Genomic DNA, 7,860 nt, shown 5'->3' with positions numbered 1-7,860 from the left:
TTCCTCTGTGACCTATCTAAAATACACATGCATTTAGGTAGTAATATACACAATTTGAGGTTTCTGCAGCATAGAATGTTTACACCCAAACATAACGCTAAAGAAAATTATCAGACTGCAAGGGAATAGACCAAGAGAAGTAGAAAAGAAAAGAGAGGACTACAAAAACAAACGGAAAACAATTAACAAAAAGGGCAATAAATACATACCTATCAATAATCACTTTAAATATAAATGGACTAAACGCTTCAATCAAAGATATAGGGTAAGGCTTCCCTGGTGGCGCAGTGGTTGAGAGTCCGCCTGCCGATGCAGGGGACACGGCTTTGTGTCCCGGTCCGGGAAGATCCCACATGCCGTGGAGCGGCTGGGCCTGTGAGCCATGGCTGCTGAGCCTGTGCGTCCAGAGCCTGTGCTCCACAATGGGAGAGGCCACAACAGTGAGAGGCCCACATACCCCCCACCAAAAAAAAAAAAAAGATATAGGGTGGCTGAATGGATACAAAATACCCATCAGTATGTTGCTTCCACGAGCCTCATTGCTGATGTAAAGACACACACTGAAAGTGAAGTCATGGAAAAAGACATCCAATGCTAATGGAAACAGAAAGAAAGTGGATGTAGCAATACTTATATGAGACAAAATGGACTTTAAAAAAAAACTACAACAAAAGACAAAGAAGGGCAAAAAAAAACTACAACAAAAGACAAAGAAGGGCATTACATAGTAATGAAACGGTCAAACCTACAAGAGGATATAACATTTATAAATATATATGCACTCAACATAAAAGCATGTAAATATATACAGGAAGTATTAACAGACATAAAGGGAGAAATTGAGAGTAATACAATAATATTAGGGGACTTTAATACCCCACTTACATCAATGGACAGACCATCCAGATGGAAAATCAGTAGGGAAGCATTGACCTTAAAGGACATATTAGAGCAGATGAATTTAATAAAAAATATATGTATATAGACTATTCCACCCCAAATCTGCAGAATATGCATTCTTTCCAAGTGCACATGAAAAGTTCTCCAGGGTGGATCACACGTTAGCCCACACAGCAAGTCTCAGTAATTTAAGAAAATTGAAATCATATCAGGCATTTTTTCTGACAACAACAGTGTGAAATAGAAATCATTTACAAAAGAAAACCGGAAAAAAAAACACAAGCATGTGAAGATTTAACAACAACTAAATCAGTAGGTCAATGAAGACATCAAAGAGGAAATCAAAAATAACTTGAGATAAGTAAAAATGAAAATATAATTGGCCAAAATCTGTGCGATTCAACAAGAGCAGTGTAAGAGAGAAGTTTGTAGTGATACGAGTCTACCATAAGAAACAAGAAAAATCTCAAATAAACAGTCTATCTCCACACCTCAAGGAACTAGAAAAACAGACAAATTCAAGGTAGTAAAGGAAGGAAGTAATAAAGATCAGAGTGAAAATAAGTGAAATAGAGACTAAAAGAACAACAGAAAAGATCAATGAAATGAAGAGCTGGTTCTTTGAAAAAATAAACAAAATTGACAAATCTTTAGCCAGACCCATCAGAAGAAGAGAGGGTCCAAATAAACAAAATTAGAAAGGAAAGAGGAAAGGTTACAGTCAATACCACAGAAATACAAAGAACCATAAGAGACTACTATGAAAATTATACACCAACTAATGACCTAGAAGAAATGGATAAATTACTAGAAGCATACAGTCTTCTAAGACTGAATCAGGAAATTTCCAGAATGTCATTTTTGTTTGCAACTATACATGGATCAATGAAACACTTTGGCCTGCTCAGTGCAGTCCTGGGCCAAGACAGTAGGGCCTTATTTAATAACTAGTGCCATAGCCATTGTATTATCGGTGTAGTGATTAACTAGTCTTTTGTAATCAGAGTATCTAACTTTCCATACAGAATACTGGGCATCATCCAACATAGTATATCACAAGAAGTATTATTAAATAAACAATGTAGTGCTGACTTTCTGATTTTGAAAGGAAATTGAAATCTTCCCTCCATGAACACAATTTGAGTTTTTGGCTTTTCTGAAATTGTGTGCCATTCTAGAAAATTCTTAAGTAGGTTAAATATAATCTTGAATGCTTATAAAATATGTTATAGAATTAAAGTAAAAAAATTGTCATGTATCTTATAAAAATCTATTTAATATCTCATTAACTTTCATGAGGTTTTAATTGGTTTGTGGTCCTTAAGGATTTTTAAAAGTATTTAACAAATTATTATACAGTAGAAATTACGTTTTTGGTGTAAAGTTCTTTGCATAGATTTGTGTAACCATCACTATGATTATGTTGATCCCACTATCTCATGCATGCTATTCCTTTATATTTATATTGTACCCCCACTCAAAATCCTGGCAAACACTCTGTCCCAGCGTTTATTTTCAGAAGGTCATATAGGTGGGATCGTACATTCTAATCTTCTTTTACTCAGCGTCGTGACTTGAAATGTGCCCAAGCTGTTGTGTTCAGCAATGGTCCATCCTTTTGTATTACTGCATAGTACTCAATATGACATAGCATGACATAGCACAGTCTGTTTCTTCATTAACTGGTCCAAGTACATTTAGGTTGTTTCCAGTTTCTGACGTTTCTTACCAAAGGTGCTATAAACATTCATATACAGGTATTTGTGTGAACATAAGTTTTATTTCTCTAGGGTAAATATATAGGGGTGGGAGTTTTTGTCGTGCTTCTTCAGTAGTGTGATTTTGTGCCAGCTGTTTAACTCTGATATGTCTAGGTGCTGATTTCCAGGGTTTATTCTGTTTGAGTTTCCCTGAGTACCTGCACATTGCTCTATTTCACCAAACTTGGGAAGTTTCAGCTATTATCTTTTCAAATATTTTTCTGCACCCTTTTTCCTCTGCTAGGGGTTTAATTACACAACGGTTAGACCTTTGTTGTTGTTCCATGGCTCCCTAAAACTCTTTATTTTTAACTTATTTTTTTGTTGTTCAGACAGGATAATTTCTGCTAATTATCTTCGAGTTCACAGACTCTTCTCTGTCACCTACATTCTACTCTTCAACTAGTGAAGGTTATATTTTTGTTGTTGTCTTTTTCAGTTCTAAAATTTCCATTCTTTCTTCTTTATAGCTTCTACTATTTTGCATAACCTTCTGTCTGTTTCAAGAGCTTTAATGATTGCTTGTTAGAGTATTTGTACAATAATTCTTTTAAAGTATTTTTTCAGATCATTCTAACTTTGTTACCTTTGGGTTCACATCGGTTGATTGTCATTCCCACATAAGACTTTTCTGGTTCTTATTATGCCACATATCTTGGACGCTTTGCACATTATATCTTTTTAGTTAAATCCTGTGAAGAATGTTGATATGTTTGAATTAGCAGACAATTAGTTCAGGCCACAAAGGCCAGCCTACCTTCTGTGGGCTGCGGTCCCAATGGGAGTTTAGTGGCAGCCTTTGCCATGTGCTTGGATCTGTCCTAGCTGCCTACCAGCCAGTCTGGGACCTGGGCGGCGGTCTGCCTGTTAGTTAGTTCTCCACCCCTTTGATGTGCTGATTAGCATCAGATATACCCTTGGAGGTGAGCTCATAAGTTGTATAAGTTCTTGAAGCTCCTGCCTCTCTGATCTCTCCCTGGCACCTTCTGTTACTCAAGAACTTCCCCTATTCTGTCTTCATCCAGAAACCTAGGGTTTATTTGCCTGATTCTATTCTACGTTTCTGTGACTATGCCCTCTTCTGGGAACAAGCAACAAAAAGACAGAAAGAGAGAGAAAGAGGAAGAAATAAATAAAGCAGTGGCATTTCATGATGCAGAGAGAAAGAGACCCCAGCCCCAGAGCCTGGCTCCTGGGTGCTCCTGTCATGAGATTGCTTAGGGGCTAAGATACAACTAACAAAAAAGAAAAACAGGAAAAGGAAACAGATGGGTATTTCTGCACTGCGTCCAAGCATCAGGAATTCCCATTCCTGCTCCTGCAGCTAGAACGGAGAGGCTGTTCCTGGAACCCCTTCTCTGTCAGGCACCAGGGTGTCTGCGTTCAGGCTAAGGACAGCAGAAGGGAAGTAAGTGACAACTTCATGGCCACTTTGTACTTTGCATGCTCTAGCCCAGTTCACCTGCTACTATTTAAGAGTCCTCCCATAGCTACTCCACATACTCTGTCCACATTCCACAACTGACTTCAGTAGGACAGACAGACGGACCGTACTTACTGTCTCCTACCCCGAGCTGGAACTATTGTTCTCTCAAATAAACAATTTCTTACTATAAGATTTAGAGGCATAGCTATTAACAAAATGAATATATTCAAAGCATAGGTTGTCAGACGGTAATAAAAGTATATGATATGTTGGCAATGGCTGTCACAGTTTCCCTCCATGTTTATAGAGGTGTCAAAACAAGTAAGGTTTTAATGTCGAAGAGTTGTGGACTTTCATGTATTGAATACACACACACAGACACACACACACACACACACACACCCTTTTACAGGGACAAGTGAAATTTTGCTCTATCTCACTGTTTTGCTGCAAGCCTTACTTTCCGTTTCAAGGTTCACAGGATTCGCTGGCAAAATAACCACTCTACACTCAGTTAAATAAGAATTTAGAGTTTATTGAATGGACGAAGTTTACAGCATATTAATTAAGAAAAGAATAGTATAACTAACTAAGAAAGAATAGTAAAGGCAGAGGTTTATACATCACCGAACTGGGGAAGCACCTACATCCAGATGCAAGCAGCTCTGGGAAGCCCCTGGAACAGCAACCTGGAGTCCCAGTGGGAAGGTGCCAGGCGGCATGTCCACCCCACGGGTGGGACTTCAGTTTGCCACTTGAAGGAGCCCAGCTTTTAGCACCAGGCCGCAGGCTAATAACAATCAGCCTACGTGCAAGTTTGCAGCTCTGGTGTTGTCATAAATGCCTTGGTTTTAACTCGTAAGTCCTGGAATGTTCCCGGGGCTGGCCAGACCCTCAAGGTGCAAGAAGTCTCATGACTTACTCCCCATCTTTCCCGTTGCGGAGCAGAGGCTCCGGACACGCAGGCTCAGCGGCCATGGCTCACGGGCCCAGCAGCTCCGCGGCACGCGGGACCCTCCCAGACCGGGGCACGTACCCGCGCCCCCTGCATCAGCAGGCGGACCCCCAACCACTGCGCCACCAGGGAAGCCCACTCCCTATCTTATCTAATGGTTTACAGTGTGTGCTGGCGCCACCCCTGCTGGCCTGGGTGTAGCTCAGCAGGTGAGCATGCCGCCAGTTTTAGCGTCATTATCCGGTCAGAGAGAGGCCTGGTGCCGCCTCTGAAGCCTGAACAAGACTGCTTCACTAGCTCCCCCTACCCTCACATGCTGCAATTGTTGAATATGCCTTTTGTCTTTCTATGAAACAAGTGAAATAATGAAAATAAATATAGTTCTTAAAATCACAAGTGTTAAAAATTCTCTATATAATGATTTATTTTTCATGCACTGTGAACAGTGAGAATGTTTAGAAAATATTGCCCATTTTTGAAATGTAAAATGATGTAGGAAAATACTGACAGTTATTACTATTTTGATATGCTTTCAGATGTAACAGGTTAGATGTAGCAGGTCAGAGATGCTGCTGCCCCACCGTGTCTATAGCCGCAGCTCCTGTGGGCATTGACTGAGGCTGGAAGGCAAAGACATAGCAATTCTAGCAGTGGCAAGTGCTTCGTAACATCACTTGATAGACAAAAGTACAGCAGGAAAAGTCTGGTTCCAAAACTCCTGAGAGTTCATCTATTGAGCCTAACCTGCATTCTAGAACTCTTGCTGTAAAGGCATCTAGAGCATGAAATTTTGAGTTTCCCATTTTTAGTTTTATAGGAGGGGAAGTAGAAGAGGTTGGAAATTGATATAAAGTATTAATCAACATGTCCAGCACACATGGGATATTTATCTTTCTACAAATGTCTATTTACTTAACTCTGATATTTTTATGAATTTAGTTGAAGACATCTGGATAATTTGCATTTCTTTAATAATGCCTTCATGTACCACTACTCTTGAGAACCTGGCCTTTTATACTCAATGTAGGAATTCTCACTTTGTTACCTAATGTCAAATATTTTATGTCTTCCAGCTAAGTGGAAAGGAGTATCTTAGAGTGTCTTTTTTTTTTTTTTTTTTTTTTTTTTGCGGTACACGGGCCTCTCACTGTGTGGCCTCTCCCGTTGCAGAGCACAGGCTCCAGACACGGAGGCTCAGCGGCCATGGCTCACGGGCCCAGCCGCTCCGCGGCATGAGGGATCTTCCCAGACCGGGGCACGAACCCGTGTCCCCTGCATCAGCAGGCGGACGCTCAACCACTGTGCCACCAGGGAAGCCCAGGCTTTTCTAGTTTTTAAGCCAAATGATGGTAGTGTTCACTGTGTCTAAACTGCTTGAAGATATTTTCCAGTTTTTAGATATTAACATAAAATTCAAGTATGTTATTAATAGAGATAAAATAATTCATGTTTCATATAAAGTGAAATTCTGCACATCATTTTAGTTACATTTTCTAATTTGACCGTCACAAGTACCCTGTAAAACAGGTAAACAGCACTTACTGTCTTGTTTTGCTGTGACTCAGAGAACTTTTAAGACTTGCCTAAATTCACACAGAGATGATGGGTGAATCTGGGCCTAAAAGTCAGGTCTGCAGATTTGTAACCCACTGCAATATTTATAAAGCTATCATCAATTCAGTAAGATACTATCTTTCTGGAATGTACCCTTAATAAATATTATTCAATTTTAGGTGCTCAATATATTTGGTGAATTGTGACACTGGTTCTAACTTCCACTATGAATGATCTTTACAGATTCTTCATTATAAACCAAGCATCTAGGTTAGACAGTTGCTATTGATTTGACTTATTAACATATGCACTAAATATTGTGTACTAACTATAACATCAAAATGCTTATTTGTAATGTATGTACACATATACGTGCAAATGTGTGTGTTGTGTGTAGTACAAGATATACATACACATACAGGCATACCTCATTTTATTGTGCTTCACAGATGCTGTGTTTTTTACAAATTAAAGATTTGTGGCAACTCTATGACGAGCAAGTCTACTGGTGCCATTTTTCCAACACATTTGCTCACGTCGTGTCCCTTTGTCACATTTTGGTAATTCTTGCAATATCTCAAACCTTTTCATTATAATTATTTTAGTTATGGTATCTGTGATTAGTGATCCTTGATGTTACTAATGTAATTGTTTGGGGGGGGGGGTGGGCACCACGAGCTACACCCATAAAAGCAAACTTAATAAATGTGTGTATTCTGACTGCTCCACTTACTGGCTGTTCCCCTATCTTTCTCGCTCTCCTTGGGCCTCCCTATTCCCTGAGATTCAACAATAATATAATTAGGCTAATTAATAACCCTACAATGGGGCTTCCCTGGTGGCGTAGTGATTGAGAGTCCACCTGCCTATGCAGGGGACATGGGTTCGTGCCCCGGTCCGGGAAGATCCCACATGCCACGGAGCGGCTGGGCCCGTGAGCCATGGCCTCTGAGCCTGCACGTCCAGAGCCTGTGCTCCACAACGGGAGAGGCCACAACAGTGAGAGGCCCAAGTAGGGCAAAAAAAAAAAAAAAAAAAAAAATTAAAAAAAAAATCCCTACAATGGTCTCTAAGTGTTCAAATGATTAAAAGAGTCCCACGTCTCTCACTCTAAATAAAAAGCTAGAAATGATTAAGCTTAGTGAGAAAGGAATGTTGAAAGCCAAGATAGGCTGAAAGCTAGGCTTCTTGTACCAAACAGTTAGCCAAACTGTGAATGCAAAGGAGAAGCCCTTGAAGGAAATTAAAAGTGCTGCTCCAGTGAA

This window comes from Tursiops truncatus, chromosome 6 (assembly GCF_011762595.2).
Source record: "Tursiops truncatus isolate mTurTru1 chromosome 6, mTurTru1.mat.Y, whole genome shotgun sequence".
In the NCBI taxonomy this organism is placed as follows: Eukaryota; Metazoa; Chordata; class Mammalia; order Artiodactyla; family Delphinidae; genus Tursiops; species Tursiops truncatus.
Note: the sequence above shows the minus strand (reverse complement) of the source record.